Source organism: Microcebus murinus, chromosome 18 (genome assembly GCF_040939455.1).
Source record: "Microcebus murinus isolate Inina chromosome 18, M.murinus_Inina_mat1.0, whole genome shotgun sequence".
Lineage (NCBI taxonomy): Eukaryota > Metazoa > Chordata > Mammalia > Primates > Cheirogaleidae > Microcebus > Microcebus murinus.
In genome coordinates this window covers 38,906,270-38,924,703 of record NC_134121.1, presented here as the reverse complement: position 1 = coordinate 38,924,703, position 18,434 = coordinate 38,906,270, and the positions used below count along the sequence as shown (strand labels likewise).

The following is an 18,434-nucleotide window of genomic DNA, read 5'->3' as shown; positions in this document are numbered from 1 at the left end:
AACTAGTCATCATTAAGAGCTTTAAAAGGAGAAGTCACCGAAGTACCAAGTGGAAACCAACTTCCCTCACCCTAAATGTGGGGCTGTCACAACATCTACTCCTCAGTCTTCATACAAGGTAAAGAAGATGAGTCTCTAGCTCTTTCCCAGGATGCAGAATGATATATGCACCCCAAATTCTTGTGCTTCCTCTGTGTCATCTCTTGGCTCCAACTGTAACTATGGCAACAGGAAGCAGCACAAAAGAGAGCTGAACCATGTAAGGGCAAGGGTTAAATGGGGAAGTGAAAAAACTGTATACACTTTAAGGCCCTAGAACATAAGGTCCTACAGTTAAGAATGGCAGCCAAAAAAGCCTTAAGAAAAGAATACCAAAGAAAGTAGAACACAAAGAGAACAGAAAATAAAGCTCACGAATAGGTCCCATTCCCAGCTATTCAGCTAGGAGACAGTTGGCAAGGATAACTGAAAAATACACCAAAAAATGCCCGCTCTCTCACCACTCTCCACTTCCCTCCCTACAATTTAGCTATTCATTTCAATGCTATCCAGCAAACCTTTTGCTAGCAAGAGTTTATCTTTTCCTCACCGTGTTCTGATGACAGAAGTAGAAGCAGCAAAGTATCCAAAAGAGTGGCAACACAGGAGCAAATGAAAGGACCACGTACAATCTACCAACTGAAAACCCAAATGCCAAATCACTGAAATATCACCATACTTTAAAGTTTATTATTTTTAATTTCTTGTTATTTGCCAATGTGAAAAAAACATCACTCTGACCACTTAAAATTAAAACCTCCACTGAATAAGTTGTCGTCCACTAATAGTTTCAGAATGCCTTTGTTTTCATGTGATGTTCGCAGAACATCAATAATGCACAGCTAAACCGAAAGTGCTAAGGAAGATCTTTGACAAAAAAGAGGCAAATAGGTCACACAAAGTAGGAGAGCTGATAGATAAGAATCCTGATGTCTTGATTTACAATTACAACCGTAAGCTTTATTTTATACTGAGTGTGCTCTTTATCTCTACCTTATCTAGTTTTGTAGGGATAACTTAAGAATTTTACTAAAAGGAACTCTCCTTTTAGTTTCTTTTTTTATGACCCTTAGTCTTCTTTAGCAAGGCTACCAAAATCCCCTGCCAGCATAATTGAATGGGTTGGGGCAGCTACTTCTAAATTTAGGGAAGTTTATACTAAAGGTACAGCATGACGACAGCAGTAAAGGAAAGGAAAAGTAATCCTAGAACTAGAAGTTGCAGTGACAGTTTCAAACGAAGGGTCAGCGTGGGACACGCTGGCTCTGGGAGGCGTTTGTAGCCTGAGAGTCTCTAGGGCAACACCAGATGTGAATAGTGCTTTGTCCGTAAGTCCCTCACATAATTTAAATTCTCCCTTTTGGATAGGAGCAACAGGCTCATGGTGGGGAAGCACGTCTAGCCCTTCGCCTGGGAAGAAGGCAGGCGCGTGGTCAAGGGGCTCTTTATCCCGCAGGTCCCTGCAACACAGCGGTGCGCATGCGCCCCGAAGGCAGCGAGCAAGCACCCCGAGCGCGTTCACACTCGCACATGCGCAGTCACCCATCTCGCCGCAGGCGACAGCTCACTATTTGGCAAGCGGGAGGGGGCTGGGAAATGATGGGGGGGGCTGAAAGCAGGGGGCGCGTCTGTGTTTCCTGAATGCTTGAGGGAGGGAGAAGAGACGGTTGATTAGGCTCCGGCATTCACAGGCCACGTAACCCGGGTGTAGGAAATGGGATAGAAGAGTATGTGTGTGTGGTTGCGGGGGGGAGGGGGAGATAGTGGGGGGGTCAGTCACCTCTTAAGGGAGGCGCCCCCCTAGTCCGACAGGACAACCCCCTCCCTCGACTCTCCTCCCCCCACTCACCTGAGAGCGGCGGCGACGGCTGCTGGTCCCCGTCCCCCTGCGCTCGCCTCATACTGTCCGCAACATCCGGGACCTGCGGGACCGCCGATACACAAATACACACACACTCGGAGCGCGCACACTCACACACACACCAACACACACCGACCCGGGCGTCATGGCGTCAGCACGTCGGCGCAGCGAGCGCGTACCCTCCGGGCCCCACCCCGCGCGGCCTCCTCCCCTCTACTCCCCGCCCCTCCCCTCCGGGGTTCTCCTGCCCCTCCTCCCTCTTCCTCAAGACTCCGCCTCCCCTCCCCTAGTGCGCATGCGTCATGGGGGCCCGCACCAGGGCCCGAAGATTTCAGGAGGAGGGGCCTGAGTAGAAAGAGGCGGGAACTCAAAGGGGGTCGCGTGCAGGGTGTGGGAGGCCACGCCGAGGTGCGAGGACCAGATCTAGGAGTACGCATCTGGGGTCCGGGTGGGCCACGTAACAATAAAGGCATTTGATAACAGCAACTTATATATGCCATCAGTTTATGGCTTACCAATGACTTTTACGTGCATTGTCTCATTTATTTAAAACCGACTCTGTCAGTAAAATATTTTTTTGGGCTTTACGATGATAGACACGCTTTGAAGTAACTTTTAAAATTTAACATTTGGGCCAGGCGCGGTGGCTCACGCCTGTAATCCTAACACTCTAGGAGGCTGAGGCGGGAGGACTGCTTGAGCTCAGGAGTTCGAGACCAGCCTGAGCAAGAGCAAGAGCAAGACTATAAATAAAAAGAAATTAGCCAAACAACTAAAAATAGAAAAAATTAGCCAGGCACGGTAGGGGGTGCCCAGAGTCCTAGCTACCCAGGAGGCTGAAGCAGGAGGATCGCTTGAGCCCAGGAGTTTGAGGTTGCTGTGAGCTAGGCTGATGCCACCGCACTCTAGCCCCAGCAACGGAGTGAGACTCTGTCTAAAAAAATAAGACAAACAAACAAAAAATTTAACATTCGGAAACAAAAACAAGAAGGACCATCCTTTCGGGGGAAGACAGGGTACATAGGTGGCCTAACTGAAAGGAAGCTGATTCAGTGACAATTTGTTGTCTCGGACACCTGAGCTCCAGTCTACCTACCTCACATCTTAGCCATGGGCCATAAGACATTCATGAGTTGAGTTAAAAAAAAAAAAAAAGTTTCAGAACATCTTGGCCCTGGAAGAAAGTCTTCTCAGTGTTACAGTAATAATGTCATTGACAGGCTATTTGTTATTGCTATAATTCTTTCCTTCCGCTGAAACTTTAAAATATTATTCTTATAGAATGATGCCAAGTAATTCAGAGTAGGCATTGTCTCTTTTTCATACTGAGATAGTATCATTACATAGACACACACACAAATGCACAGGGTGTTGGATGTAAGAGAGTAACTTGGATAACCTATAGATCATGGGTGACAAAGTGTGAGCCCTGCCTTGGGAACAGCTTCCGGGAGCCCTGCTGCCTCCCAGGCCTGTGAGACTGTCTCCAAGAGACGATGCTCACTGTCTCCTGCCACATGTGTCCTGGCGCCAGGTGGCTAGTGAGTCTGTTCAGCAGGGAAGGCTGGGAGCCTATGAGCAAAGCCACAGGGGTTTAAAAAAAAAGCCCCTGACAGTACTAGGCTGTCTTCCACTTTCAAAAACAGAAGTAGACCCTATAATCCAAAAGCATATCAGGAATTTGATTGTTTCCAGTTTGGAGAAAAAGAAAAAAAAAAAGAGTGAAAAATTTAAAAAAGAAAGACACAGACTTATAGAAAGTATCTAAGAGCTCAGAAAAAAAAAAAAAGAAAGACAAAAGCATAAAATTTCCCAGGAATGACAGACAAAATACTCCAAACTCCTAGAGTTTGCACAACCCGTTTTTCAACCAAAATAACCAAGAAATGGAGATCCTAAATTCTACAATGACGTGATTTCTGTGCCTGCCTCCCTTCAAAACAAAAAGAGTTTTTGTCACCTATTAGGCAGATGCTTGAAACTTTCCAATTAGGTTTAGCTTATCATGGTTACCAACAAACATTCATTCCTTTAGCTGAAGCCAGCAAGACTTTTGATCCTTGTGAAAATTCAGAATGCACCAGAAATAATGTAGTATCCAATTACAAGTAACCAGTTCCTGGTGTCACTGAGGCTGTTCAGTTAGCTGGTCTCTTGACTTCAGATTTCACACAAAGGCAGGAAAGAAAGAAAATGGTTACTCCTTGGAGGAACGAAAACAGAAGTGGGAAAGGCCATGCAAAAAGAGAAAACTGGAGCCATGGACAACCTACTTTAGCTACCTCACAGTTGGATCTAATCATTACAGTTTAGCCAGACTCTGCCCTGGACCTGGGAGGGGACTCCTCAGGGCAAGTGAGTCTGTGCCAGCAGCTTGTCCAGGCTGGTCCTGAATCCCCAGCGATCTAGAAGGGTATGAGAAGTCCTGTCCCCATCTGTAACCTGGTGCAACAAGGCTCCCATTATACTGTGAGGACCATACCGCCCACCTGAGATGTGATCCTATCAGCCTCTGTACAAAGGACTTTGATTTGGTGTGGAGCTGATTAAACGATTGTAGATGTCCTTGGAAGCACTATGTGGAAGAATTTTAAACAGCTTCTCCTTTTTAATATGCACTTCCTCTTCGGTTTTAATTATTTTGTTCCTACATTTTCCCTTTCAATTTACTAAAATCTAGAAATGTAATTAGAGCAGAGGCTGGGCTCAGAGAAAGCTGCCAGGATTTCTACAGCATGATTAAATATACCAGGCATCCCTTTAGTATGGGACTGAAAAATAGAATTCTCATTATTATCTTTCCTTATCCAGGAAAGAATCGGAACCACGTACAGATACAGATTTATTGAAAATGCAGCACTAATTAAAAACTCACCCAGCCTCTTGAGGTTTGGGTAAAAAAAAAAAAAGTGCATAGTTATTTAATTATTTCCTCCACTTAATGTTTTGTTGTTGTAACCACGACAAGCAAGAAGCCCCCCTTGCTTTTCTTCCCTCAAAATTCTTCTCTCCTCCTGAGGGACTTAATGAGGCTTTTATCTATGCAACAACAATCAAGCTTACAATGGCACCAATTCAATTCACTGCTCCTTGTGATGGTAGGAAACATGCAGAACTCATTTTCTTAATCCAAAAACAAATGACAAAGTGTTCATTGGCTGTCATGAGCCAGATCTGGGCAAGGGATCTTCCCCAAAGACCCTGAGATGTTTTATTTATTTATTTTGCCAACAAGGATTTTTGGCTCCATTTCATTGTCCAGTAAGCAAAGGTCTATAAGGGGAGGTCCTGTAGGGCAGGTGGAGGCAGGCAGGACTTAATAGAAGACCAGTACAAACTCCCATTTTGACTGTAAGCACTTAGGAAGATGAAGTCTTTCTCTCATCTCTGTACAGCTCTGTTAGTTAGTCAATGACCAACTTTTTAGTTGGTGACTTGGTCTCTGGCCAAATGGCTGCCGTAGTAGAGCCCATTGTAAATGAATATACAGGAAGGATCCTTAGTCGGGGTATAGTCAGTCCTGTGCTCAAGAACACCCAGCCTAAAGGAAAAGAGACAAATGACACACACCAGGCCACAGGTATAAGTACATGCACAAGGAAAAAACACATTGACATTGATGTAGTTGTGCTGGGGCCACAATGGGGTTAAAATATTGGCAGTGGAGAAATTTTTATTGATCGATTAAATTTCATAGTGAGACAGCTGTAGCTTAATGAATGAGCTCCAGCCTTGTCTGCAGACTCAAGTTCAACCCAGTACTAACATTTACTTACTGTAATATAAACTTGAATAAACCTTTCCGAGGCTCAGTTTCTCACAGTGGAGAAAATAATGCCCACCTTATATTGTTGTGAGGATGAACTGAGGTGATATTTGAACATAGCACAGTCCCTGGTATAGAGTAGACCCCACTTATTTATGGATGTGTCACTGAACATGAATTTGGGGGTACATGTTCATATACCTGCTGTTCTTCAAGCCCCATTCTAATCTGTGTACCAAGCTCGCTTCTTGACTCTGTGCCCTTCTTTAGAATTCCTCAGGAAACACAGAATTCAGAGGAGAACACAGACATCCCAGCCAGGACATTGCCACTTGCTAGCTGTGACCCGTGGACAAGCTCTTTGACTTCAGAGCCTGTTTCCTCACCCATCAGCCAAGGTTCCTTGGTGCAGGAACTGCACTAACCCTGGCTATGTCAACCAGAACTAGAATTTACTGAAGAATTTACTGAACTAGAATTTATTGCTGGCTCCCAGAATTGACAGAAGCTAAAGAACCAGACTTGGAAATTCAGCTGGAAACCAAGAGCTGGTAGAGGAAGAACAACTACCTTCTTTAGCAGGACAGTCTACAGAGGAGGTCCAACTGCTGGGTACTGCCACAACATGCCACCACCAGACATATGCCTCTGCTGCTGCTGCTGCAAAGGATGTCACCTATCAGGCATCCATCTTTGTACCTCATGTTGCAAACCTAAGGCCAAAGGTGAAAACACCCAATTGGCCAATCCTAGGCCATATCCTGGGTCCTGACCACCACGGGAAGCAACAAGGAAAAGTCTCACTGCCATAGTGTCCACAGTGTGATGTGTGACCCTCCTTCTCAGTGGTGCTATCCACAGCAGGGAACTCATCCCAAACAGGAAGTAGATCAGATGCTGGACCTTCAGTCTCCCATCTCATCGGTGAAATGGGTCATTTGTATGCTAATAACAGCATTGGATGACATATTTGTTCAAAAGTGCTTAGCATACAAAAGGCCTTGTTTTACTTTCCTCTTTAATAAAACAAAAGGCTTGAAATGATAGACTTACCTGAGGATTTGATCAATATGCTTATAGATATTGAAGGTTTGAGTTTTTAGCCTGAAAAAAAATGGCTGGGATACATAACATCTAACGGGGGTGCTCTGAGCAAAGCAGCAGCAGTGCAAAAGAGAGGAGAGGAAATGGCAGGTTTGAGTTCCAGCTTTTCTTGATTTTTGCCTTTGGCTGACAATACAACTCTATCTCCATCTCGTTCATCTTTAAATTGGGTCTAAAAATTATCTGAAGTCATTACTTCAAAGTAAGTTTAAGAAGGTTAATATTTGTTTTCAACAAGGAACATATTACCAAAAATAGATTGTATTCACTGTCATGAATTATTTTCAACAGTGTTTTGGTCCTATTCCGAATAGGATTGATCCACCATCTGTTGGCATTTGCCCGAAAATAACATTTACCTAAATGTAAATAATTAGTTTAGCAAAAACAAATTTTTTTCTACCTCAATTCAAATAGGAACAACTTCGAATTTTACCATTTTAGATTATCCTTGCCATGGCTCTACCTTAACAAGGTGAATTGATTTCAATTGAAAGTTTATTTTAGAATCCTATGTTTGTTTTTTTTTTAAAGGGGGAATTTAATCTAAAATTCAATTATGGAAGCTCTGTGCCAAAGTGAAAAGTCAACTAGCACTACAAATGCTCCCTAGGTACAGAGCTCTACCAGGGTACTCCATGATGAGTCAGAAGAAATGGAAACATTGTCCCTATGCACAGACTTTTCAGTTTAGAATAAAGGCATTTGATAGCTGGAAGGGACCTTGGAGATTCTCCAACCCAGTGGTTTTCAAGTGTTGCTTGCTTCTCAAGCTCAAGCCCAGGAGCTCCAAGGAAGGGGGAGACCAAGCCAGGTGAGACAGGCCAAGCCAAGCAAACTTGGTTCTCTTTCTACCCATTCAGTTCAGAAATTAGGCATTAGTCTCAACTCCTCTATTCCCCTGACACCTCATATTGAATCCATCAGGAATTCCTGTAAATTCTAGGTTTAAAATATCTCTTGAATCCATGCACTTTCTCTCCATTTCTCCTGTCCCACTGAAGTTCTAGCCACCATCCTCTTTTGCCTGGACCCTAGAAAAAGGGTCCTAATTAGTCTTCCTAAAGGAAGACTAATTCTCTGCTTGTCCCTCTATCCATTCTTCCCTCAGCAACCAGGGCAATCTAATTAAAACTTAAGTCAGATCATGTTGCAATGATCCTTAAAACCTTTGAATGGCTTCCCATAGTAACAAGAACAAAATCTAAACTTTGTATCACTGACTGCCAGAGCCTCATCTTTAATCACATCTCATGTTGCCTTCTTTCCTGTCCTCACTCCAGCCACACCGGCCATCCGTCAATTCTTAGATCCATCAAGCTCTTTCCCTCCAGGAGCCTTTGTGGTTACTGTTCCCTCTGCCTGGAACACTTTTCCCCTCACTCTTCACATGCCTGGTTCTGCCTCTTCTTTCAAGTCTCAGCGTAATTGTCACACCCTCAGAGAGCCTTCTGTGACCACCCGCCATATCCAAAATGAGGACTTTCCAGTCATTTTCTATCACGGTGCTGTTTACCTCATTTCCAATACCACCACCGATTTGTAATTGCTTTGTGAATTGACCTTTGTAGCATCCAGCGCAGTGCTGACATGTGGACCGGAGGTGCTCTGTACACACGGACTGAATGAAGGAACAGGTAACAGAAAGCCCTGGACTTGCCTGGATTGTCAGAGAAGACCTGAGCGAAGGTTGGAAGCATGAATGGAAGGCTGATAGGCAAAGTGAATGCAGAAGGGGAATGTGGGGAAAAGCCAGTCCAGACAGGCAAAGATCCTAAGGCCAGGCAGGGGCATAGAGCTTTTGAGAGACACCATGAAAATTAGTGTGGCTGGAGGACAGAGAGTGGGAGGGCTGTGTGAGGTGGGCCGGGGTTGGGGGAGGCAGAACTGGCATTTCTCCCCTGGGATCCAAGCCACAGGACTGAGAACAGGGGAGGGGGAATTCCCCAAAGGACAGCCAGGGCGCTCTTGATGGGAGAAGGGGGCAAAGACGCTTAAGCCAACAATGGAAACGACTACTCTTGCTTTTCGTTCTGCCCCTCGGGCTACTCCTTCTCTGTCTCCTTCATGAGCTCTTATTTAGCCATCCCTTAAATATTGGCTTTCCTCGGATTCCTGTCAGTTCCTCTCCTCTTCACACCGTCCTCACTTGCCTTGAATCGCTCATTCACAGCATTGAATCCTCGAGATCGCTCCACTGCCATCCATCTGCTAGAGAACATTCCCAGTCTCTTCTGAGCCAAGCCTTTCTCGAGACCCAGACTTATCTACGGGATGTCTTCCGTCGGATGTCCATCTCATAGGCACCTAATATAGGCAGATCTAAAAGGTGCCCCTCCTCCAGGATCCTCTATCTCACCAAGCAGCTCAGGCCTGAGAACTGAGAAGTACCCCTGACTCCTCCAGCCCGCGTCCGATTCACTACCCAGTTCTGACAATTCGTACTTCAGTTATCTCCCAGTTCGGCCTGCTTCCTTCCATCTTCACTGACACTTCCCCAGTTCTCCCCTGGATCACAACAGCCTCCTGACCAGCCTCTGGGCTTCCCCCTTCCAGTTCATTCTCCATTCTGCTGTGGGAGTGAGCTTTCTAAAATGCCAATTGGATCAAGTCACTTCTTTGCATACAATCCTTCAATGGCTCCCCCAGTGCCCTCAGGAAAATAAAGTCCAAACTCCTAGAGGTGAAAGGCTCTTTGCCAGTGACCTGTGCTTTTGTCTCCAGGTGCTATCTCACCCTCCCTACCCCACTTGGCAATATGATTTCCAGTGATATGCAGAAGTACTTTCAACTCCCTGGGTAAACATGTTCTCTTTTCACACATGCTGTTCCCTCTTCCCAGAACAGTCTTCTTTGCACCTTTCCCTGCCCCCCACCCTTCTTCCCCTTGTTAATTCTCTGCTGATTTTTCAGGCTTCAGTTTATCCATCTGTTCCTCCAGGAAGCTGTGCAAGTGTCTCACAGTCCTGAGCTAGGTCCTCCCAAACTTCCCCTCCCACGGCACCCTGCTGGGATTGTGCCCTGTGTCATGGTTGCCTGACTCCCTCCCTGTGCTCCTCACTAAACCATAAGAGCCTTGGGGGTGGGGATTTCCTTTTCTCTTTCTTTGTTGTGTTCCCAGTGCCAATCAGCATTTCTAGCACATAATAGGTATTCGGATAAATGCTTGTGAAATGAATCAATGAATGAATGAGTGAAATAAACATCCTTTCAAGAACTTGGTTCCTAGAGTTTCAGGCACAGAAGCCTCCAGCAGCTTCCTCTTCCTGCACCCCGTTTGGCCACAAGCAGCCTGTGAGAACCCCGAACATGCATCCAACAGTCTCCTTGACTCAGACCTTCTGCTGGGAGCCCAGTCTTCCCTTAAAAGGCCACCTTATCGGAAAGTACCAGTGATGGCATTTATGAGCTCTATTTTTATCTATGTTGGAAAGCCTCAAAGTTAATTCCCAAGCCAAAGACATTAAACTCAGGAACGTAGATGAGCAAGGAAGGATCTTCGTGATGCCTTTGAGTCACAGCTTTGTTTTTCTGTGGCAAGGGCCTCAGTTCCTCCCCATCATTGGGCCCTTGTTTTTAAGGACTGGCTGACTCTAAAAAGCTTTTGATGTCGCATTCGTTAAAATTAGATCCTGCAGCCCTTAATGGTCTGTGCAATGGTGTCATCTTCCCTAGGATTCTCTTAACTCTGCTGGGGCCCTCAGAGGAGGACACTGAGCAGATTGCAAGCATCTTCCAGTTTATTCAAACTAGCTTCCAACCCCCTTCTCCAAGTGGAAATTAATCTTAGAGGATGGAAGGAAGGAGGCAGGGTGGCCAGTGGGGAGGGCTCCCAACAAGCCTGGCCAGAGAGATAATTGGACAGAAGCTACAAAAATGAGGAGAGTAACCCAGCAGGGCTGGTGAGCAAGTTGAGGGCCTCTGCCGGGGAAAGGATTCATGTTCAGAACCACAGACAGTGAGAGCAGAAGAGAGAGAGAGAGAGAGAGAAAGAGAGAGAGAGAGAGAAAGAGAGAGGGAGAGAGAGAAAGAGAGAGAGAGAGAGAGGAGGGAGGAGTATGGAGAGAAGAAAAAGACAGCGAAGGAGCTGGGGAAAGAAGGGTAGGGGGGAGGGAAGCAGGAAGCCCTGCAGGAATGGAAGGCATCACAGATGGTTTTGGGAGAAGGGGAAGAGAGAGGGGGCATGCAATTTCCCTTTAATCCAAGTGGGGTAAATTGGGAGAGAAGGCGTTAGAGAGTCAGGTGGTATCCCCAGAGAGATGGTCAGTCACACCCTCGGATGTGACTAGAAATCAGGATGTGCGGATTAGAAATGAGAGCTGGGAAAGATATCAAGGAATGTTCTCACTCCCTGATTCCAAGCACTGACTTTGCCACCTTCCCTGCTTCTGGAAATTTAGGAAAGATAGGTTTTGTCAGAGGGTGCTGGAACCCAGGGGATTTGAGCCACTGCTGATTCTCTCTCCCTGTTCCTTTAGCAAAAGGGACCATAAACAACTTAAGGTCCATGCCCTGCTGTCTACTCTTCTCCCCACATTCCCACTCCTGGAAACACACACCTGCAGTCCAGGATCACAGTCCCCTTCGGTCCCTCTGCCTCTGTCAGCCACTCTGGGATAGGAACCAGACTTGGACGTTGGAATCTGGGCTGAGTCAGCACTGCCTGTGGGAGAGATTGCTTCCTGGAAAGCCTTGCTTCAAAGCTTCTGGCTGGCCAAGTGCTGGGTAGGGAGCACAAGGCACCATGGAGGCTGTGGGTGGCTTTGACTTTCAAGGTACCTCTCACCAGAGAGAGAATCATGAGACACAAATTTCCACAGTTCAGCCTAATGACTATAACCCACTGAGGCTGCCCCTACACTCTCTACTCTGTCCCATTCAGAAAATCACATTTTCCAAGCCTCATAAGAGATTTCAGGGCCAAGATGGAGGCCCTGATTCCTGAATGATCTAGTTACTTCTCCTGAAAAATCAGATAAAATATATTTTCTAAGTTTGAGATGTTTTATTTTGCAAAGATATGTCCTTATTCACTGGGGCAGCAAGAATGCATACGGGTTACTCCACGTGGGCGTGAGACAGCATCCTCTTCTGATGAAAGGACAGCATGCCATTAGCAGAAATCAGCAGCCTGTTCGCTCTGGTGGTCAAGTGCCTGCTCTGCTTCTAAGGGCCAAGATGGGGAGGCTAAGTCACCCCGACCCTTCTCTTAAGCTTGGGACTTTTGATCTCTCATAAGTCTCCTTCCCCAACGCAGGGTAAAGAGTCACTTTGATTATTTCATTTTGGAAAAGCAAGAGAAAGGCTTTTACTCTGACCCACACAACTGCTTGATATGCAGTGGGCACTCTAGTGGGTAGGTGGTGGGTGGCAGCAGCTGCCAGGCACTTTCCCCCGAGGATGCACCATTGGTGCCAAAAGCCTATGTAAGCTCTTTCTGATCTCTATGCCAGCAGCTACAGGTCCTGGAAGGAAGCCAGGAAGTCCACCCTGAGCCCTGCATTCTTCTCCTCCCCCTCATCCTCCAGGAATGAGGAGGGATAGCTTGGGAGCCCACCAAGAAAGAAGCTGATGATTCTTAGACATATTTCCCAGCTGTCACACCTGCTAACATGGAACTTGCACTCACATGCATGCACTCACACTCAGCAATAAATTTAGTGTCAGGCTTTCTTGTTCCACCTGTCCCATGTCCAGAGCCGCAGCCATAAGAATTTTCATTAACAAATTGCTGTTTCTAGGTTGTCTCCTCCCTTCCTCCCTTCCACAAACATTTATTGGACACCTACCATGTGCCAGTCACCGTGTTAGGGGCTAAAGATACAAAGATACAGTTGGGGGTTGGGGGAGAAAATACAAATAAATACTAATCAGATGCAAGGCAATGATATAAGTGTTGCAATATAGTAGGTGGCAAACAGGTGGCCCTAGGCCAAATCTGACCTGCAGGCATCCTTAAACAGGCAAAGAATTCAGAAAATTAGAGGAGTTCATGTAAAAATCAGGATTCCTACCTTCTCTTGAAATAACACATTTGACCATACAATTGGGAGGAGGTGAAAAGGCATGGCACCCTTTAGCTGGGACATGCACTCTCGGTTTTTCACAGACTGCACCCAATCCCCTTCCTATTTACTTAAACTAGCATGCTCCATTCATCTATGTTCCCTGCAATGACTGTGCAGGTCTTAGAATTTAGGACCCTTAAAATGAAAACCCATCAGAGGACCCAAAAGAAAGAATCATCAACTCTACCTGAGGAAGGCAGATCAGTTAGCCCTTGAACTCAGGATAAGTGCCTTGTTTATTTGTTTACTTGCTTATTACCCCTTCTGCCTTCTGCCCCATTGTGACAGTCACAGGGGAAGGGCTCGAGTCAGCTTTCTCCACAGTATCGCCAGCGCATCTTGTACACGGTCAGACTCAAGACATATTTGTGAAAAATGTTGAATGAGTAGAGTTGCTACAAGTGCCAAATGAAAAAGGGAATTCCAAGCAGAAGGAACTTCGGGCACAAACGCGTGACAGTAAATAGCACACAGGGAAACTGCAAATAGTTCCTGGTGAATGGGGGTGCTGGGAGTGTGAGGTGGGTGGGATCAAGTAGGGTGTAAGTTGCAGGAGTTGAGGCAGAGAAAATAGGCTCCGGTGGGATCTTGACGGGCTTTTTATGCCGAATTAGGGAGGTAACTGGAATCTAGGTAGTGATTTAAGAGTGGAGTGACAGGATCAGATTCTTGTTGCACAGAAATAGCTCTGGCAGGTGGCAAGGTGGGAGAAGTGCGCTCCAGAGGGAAGACAGAAGCAGCAAATAGAACCTTGGATTCAATGCCCCCCTTCCCCTTTCTGAAGCCCCTGAAATTCGCCTGGGAATCTATTTTAAGAGAATGATGCCCCCTGCTGACTAAGTCTGGCCTTGCACCTTCCCTGGGCCATCAGGAAAATTATACAATTTTGGGCCCTGAAAAAAAATAAACCCTGGAAGCCTTCTGCTCAGAACTGCAAGTGATGTATCTGAGAGTGCCTTCCTTTTCCTAGGAAGAGAAGAGCCATGAGAACATTTGTGATAATGTCTAATGCCACATGTTTCCAGATAAAATACAGAAGGCGGGTTAATTTGAATCCAGGGTCATATTTATACCAAAAAATTATGTTATTTATCTGAAATTCAGACAGGCATCCTCTATTTTTTTGTTAAATCTGATAACCCTAGATAGTGTGTGGAGGGACTAGGAGAAAACCAGAGATGAAATTGGCAGGTTACTCTCCTTGGGTATCTCTGCAACCTCAACCCTCCACCTAAGCAGAGCTGGACATGATGCTTTTTCACATTTTGTAGTGGTTCCAAGTTCTACAATTCTATTTGGGAAGTCACTTTTAAGTAAATGAGTCCCATGATTGTGGTGGATCCTGTGTATGGGTCCCTTTGTGAATCTCAAGAGTTGTGGACACTTTTTACAGAAAAATGAACCTATCAGCTTCACATATCTCTTTCTCCTCTCATGCGCGCGTGCGCGCGCACACACACACACACACACACACACACACACTCTTTTACATAAAATTTCAGAGAGTTCCCAGCCTTCATGTAACAGTTGCACATTCCCTGTAGGGCTGTGGTCTGAACATGGCAGTTCTAGGATCCTGAGTAGGAGGAAATGGCGTCTGGTCAGAACCTAAGCTGAAACATGGTGTTTCTGTTAGCCCTCGCCACCCACACACCATGACAAAACACAGAAGTGGGCAGGAGGAAACATACCATTCTTCCCCTTGGTGAATGCCTTTAACCACTTCCCTCTTCCACCTCTCCCAGAAATCACAGGGGGTCGGGTCTATTCAGACAAAAAGCCCACCAGCAGCCCTTGTGGACTTGGGCCTCAGCTGAGTGGAAGGCACTGAACGAAGCCAGTCTTTGTCCCAGCTCCTCTGTTCCTTCCCACCTTTCCTGCCAATGGCAGCCACAGCCCACAGCTCCCACTGTGAGGGCCATGCCTGGTAGAAACTGACTTCCACCAGTTAGTAACAACCCTCTCGAATATATTCTGGATGCTCTGGGCTGGATGACCAAAGCCATGGTCTCAACATGGTAGGGGCAGGTCTCAGCAGCGTGCCGAGAGTCTCTTTCTTGCAGCCCTTTCTGGCAAGCCCTCTGAGCCTCGACAGCCGGCTGTCCTCCAAGCCCCATAGAGGGAAGGCAGGAGAGGCCAAGGCCAGGGAGATGTTGGTTTGGGGCTTTCTCAGAATGTTCTAAATTATAGAAAATCTCATTGTGGATTGTTTCCATCTTTCTCAGCATGCTTATGTGATGTTCCAGCTGCACTGGACTGCGTTGTAGAATACAGGCCTCAAACTGACCAAGTTGTATCAGATAATCACAGTGGCAAAGCCTACAATGTATTATAGAATAACATTTTATGTTGACCATTTTCTGCCATTAAAAAACTAATTGATTTTATTAATATAGTGTATGATTTCCAATGATAACTTCTTTGGAAGGGTCCTTTATTCTGAAGTGGATAGCTTTTCCTAAAATTTTTTAGGTTGAAATGTCCTTTTCTAAAACCATAATGGTGATATTATTTAACAGATTTTTAAAAAATGTCCTTACTTGAAATAATTAAGTCAGCATACCCATGTCTGTCTCCCAAATTATTTGGGAATTCTACCGGGGATCTCCAGAAAATCCAAACAGCTGGGAACCACTGGCTGAGCTCACTGAGGGTTACAGCTCCCTGACTTCTGACAAAGTGAAATGGCAGGCCCACCCCTGGCTCCCACCCTCTCAGAGTTGTGCGACCTTCAGCTGATGCACTTTGGCGGGTTTCAGGCTCCCTATTCCAAACATGGGGAGACTGGTTTCTAGCCTAACCTCCTCCCATGAGCATTCTAAGGATAAAATGCCATGTACTAAAGAGCTCTGGGGAAGAAGGAGCTCTATAAATACGTGAGATTACTGTTCCGAAAGACAGCTGGTGTGTTTTTGGTGGGAAGGGATGAATGATCCCGCAGAGACCCGGAACAATTTCTTTGCCAGGGCATCTGGGGAAAATGACCAGCACTACTCATAAAATGTGCAAACTGTTCTACTGACAAGCAGGGCCAGATGGCAGAAGCAACGGAACGGGCCTCCTGAGGAGCTTCACTTTCCTCCTTCAGAGGGTACAGGTCCAAGACGCAACTAGAACTCAGGGAACCTTGAGTTCTAGTTCAGGTCTCAGAGACGTACCTAGGGACCTACTACAGGTCACCTAACCTTCCCTTACTTAGGTCTTTCCATCTCTAAAAAGTACAGATGTTTGCTCAGTCCTCTTTTCACGAGGGTGTTGCAGGGCTGTGAGAAAACACAACATCCGTTCCTAAACACCTTGCTTGGTAGATTATCCAGTTAATGTTTAATTCCTGCCACCTTAAGCCCTTTTAAAAACAATGTCTAACTCCATAATAACTTTCCCTATGACTGTACCCCAAATCACATTTGCAGGTCACATCCCTTGCCGTAGACGAAGAAGTGCACAGGAAATGAAAAATCGTTTTACCACAAGCATGAGCACAAACAGCAGACAAGGCAGACCTGATGCTTTGACCAAAGTAGACATAAGTATAATACACCCCAAACTAAAAACACAGTGTCTGGGGAAATTTGCATGCTGGTTCCCTACTTCCTACACATAGCTGAGAATTAACAGCAGATGAAAGTCCTTTGATCTTTAGAAACCTTGAAGCATCAGCCCGCCCAGGGTTAGTGCTCAACACCACTTTTGTTTGAACTTGTCTGGTATTTCACATTTATCAGCCCTATTATAAGCTAACAGTGTTACTAACTTTAGTCAAATTTGGCACTCTCAGTCCCTGTGATCCTGATCCTGAAGGTACACATGCCACCCTGAACACCCTGGCAGCTTACAAAACATTTTCTGATATCTTCGAGTTGAACAAAACACCACACATAAAAGCTGCTCTCCTGTCATGTGTTCTCAATTGAACTAACGGAGCAGGAGCATGGGGTGAAAGGGAGAGCAGTCAGGCAGTTTAAAACCCATTCCTGCTTGGCAGTGGAGCCAACCCTTCATCTCCTCCTACTACTTTCATCTTCCTACGCTCTCCAGGTCAAGCCTCACCTTGCCTAGGCATCTTCCTTCATTGTGATCCCTGCATTTCTAAGATGCAATGATTTGTTTTCACATCTCTCTACTAGACTGTGAACGCCCTAGAGCAGGCGTCCTCAAACGAGGGCCCGCGGGCCACATGCGGGTGTTTTTGCCCGTTTGTTTTTTTACTTCAAAATAAGATATATGCAGTGTGCATAGGAATTTGTGCATAGTTTTTTTAAACTATAGTCTGGCCCTCCAACGGTCTGAGGGACAGTGAACTGACCCCCTGTTTAAAAAGTTTGAGGACCCCTGCCCTAGAGGATAAGTGTGAGTCCTACTTAACTTTGAACTTCCAGCATTTTCAGAGTGTGGTACCCAAAAGGAAATCAATGTTAGCCAAATGGACCGGGGACTGAACACATATACCAGAACTGGGCTCCCAGCCCACTACTGGTAGGATAGGCTTGCTCTAGAAGCCATTTCTCTAGTATCAGGTGAGCCATGCTGAGCTGTGGAAAACTCTGTGTAGGTCATGATGGCTTGTACTAGGCATTTTTGAGACAGCCAAGTGGGAATGGCAGGGGAGGAGGTAGAGGGAATTGGTCTGATAGCTGGGAAGATGTCTCTTCTTAAAACAACAGGCCCAGATGACCATTGCTTGTAGGTCCCTGGCCCTGGGAACATGCTCTAACCACCTAACCAATCCACAGAAGAAAACAGTCGGGAAGAACTGTAAATCTAGTAGGAAAGAAGCTAACTGGTGCAACTTTCAAGATGAAAAGAGAAGGGAAGGGGAGGGGATGGAGAAAGGAAGTTTGGCCAGATGTACTTAAAGCCTCTCTTCTCGAGGAGTTCAAAATTAGTGGGGCCTTTGGGGGCAGGGTTGCAGTGACACCTGGGCCCCTAGAGAGCAAGATGACTGCAAGTGAGGCAGGGCTTGAAAGGCTAGGCGGGCGGGTGGCAAGGCAGCCGTTCAGGAAGGAGGCCGGGCTCCCATCTGGAGAGCCAAGGGGCTGGGGCTGCTGAACAGATGGAGGGAAAGTTGCAGCTGGTGGAAATGCACTTTCATGTGTAAAGTTTGGTCCTTGGAGGATTGCGATTTCCAACTCTGAAGGCGGCAATGGGCAGGTGGCTCTGCTCCATGCTCCGCCTTTTCCCCCTGTTGCCACCCAGACAACTCAACAGCGGCAGTGCCAGGATTCAGCCACCATGCCTTCCGCCAGCATCCCTTTCAACAAGCAGAAGCTGGCATGGTGACACTTTGGCACAGCCAGATGGCAGAGGACTGCAACGCTTTAGCAGCTGAAGGAGGCAGGGGAATAGGAGGGATTAATCCAGTTTCCCAAGGAAGGGACCAGGTAGACTGAGAACAGACAGGGAGACGGAGGGAGAGGATTGGGAAAAGTACATGCACAGACCTTCCAAAGCTGCTCATGTTATATGCACTGAGTCTCCACTCTGGTCTTGGTAGAGCCTCGGCTAAAGAATAGGCAGTGGGGAAAAGGGAAAACAAAGCAGACTCAGAGGCTCTGGCTTTTTACCCCAACTTCAAAAAACATTTAAGGACAGAACA

General features: G+C 46.2%; 1 protein-coding gene across 2 annotated transcripts in view; it reads right to left on the bottom strand.

The window, feature by feature from the left end:
- Positions 1 to 2,068, bottom strand: part of SPOP (speckle type BTB/POZ protein) — a 73,109-nt gene extending 71,041 nt beyond the window's left edge. For both annotated transcript variants that reach the window (XM_012789711.3, XM_012789712.2), the window contains exon 1: positions 1,889 to 2,068. The gene's annotated coding sequence lies outside the window, so the exon portion shown is untranslated. The remainder of the gene's footprint in view (positions 1 to 1,888) is intronic.
- Between the last annotated feature and the right edge of the window lie 16,366 nt (positions 2,069 to 18,434).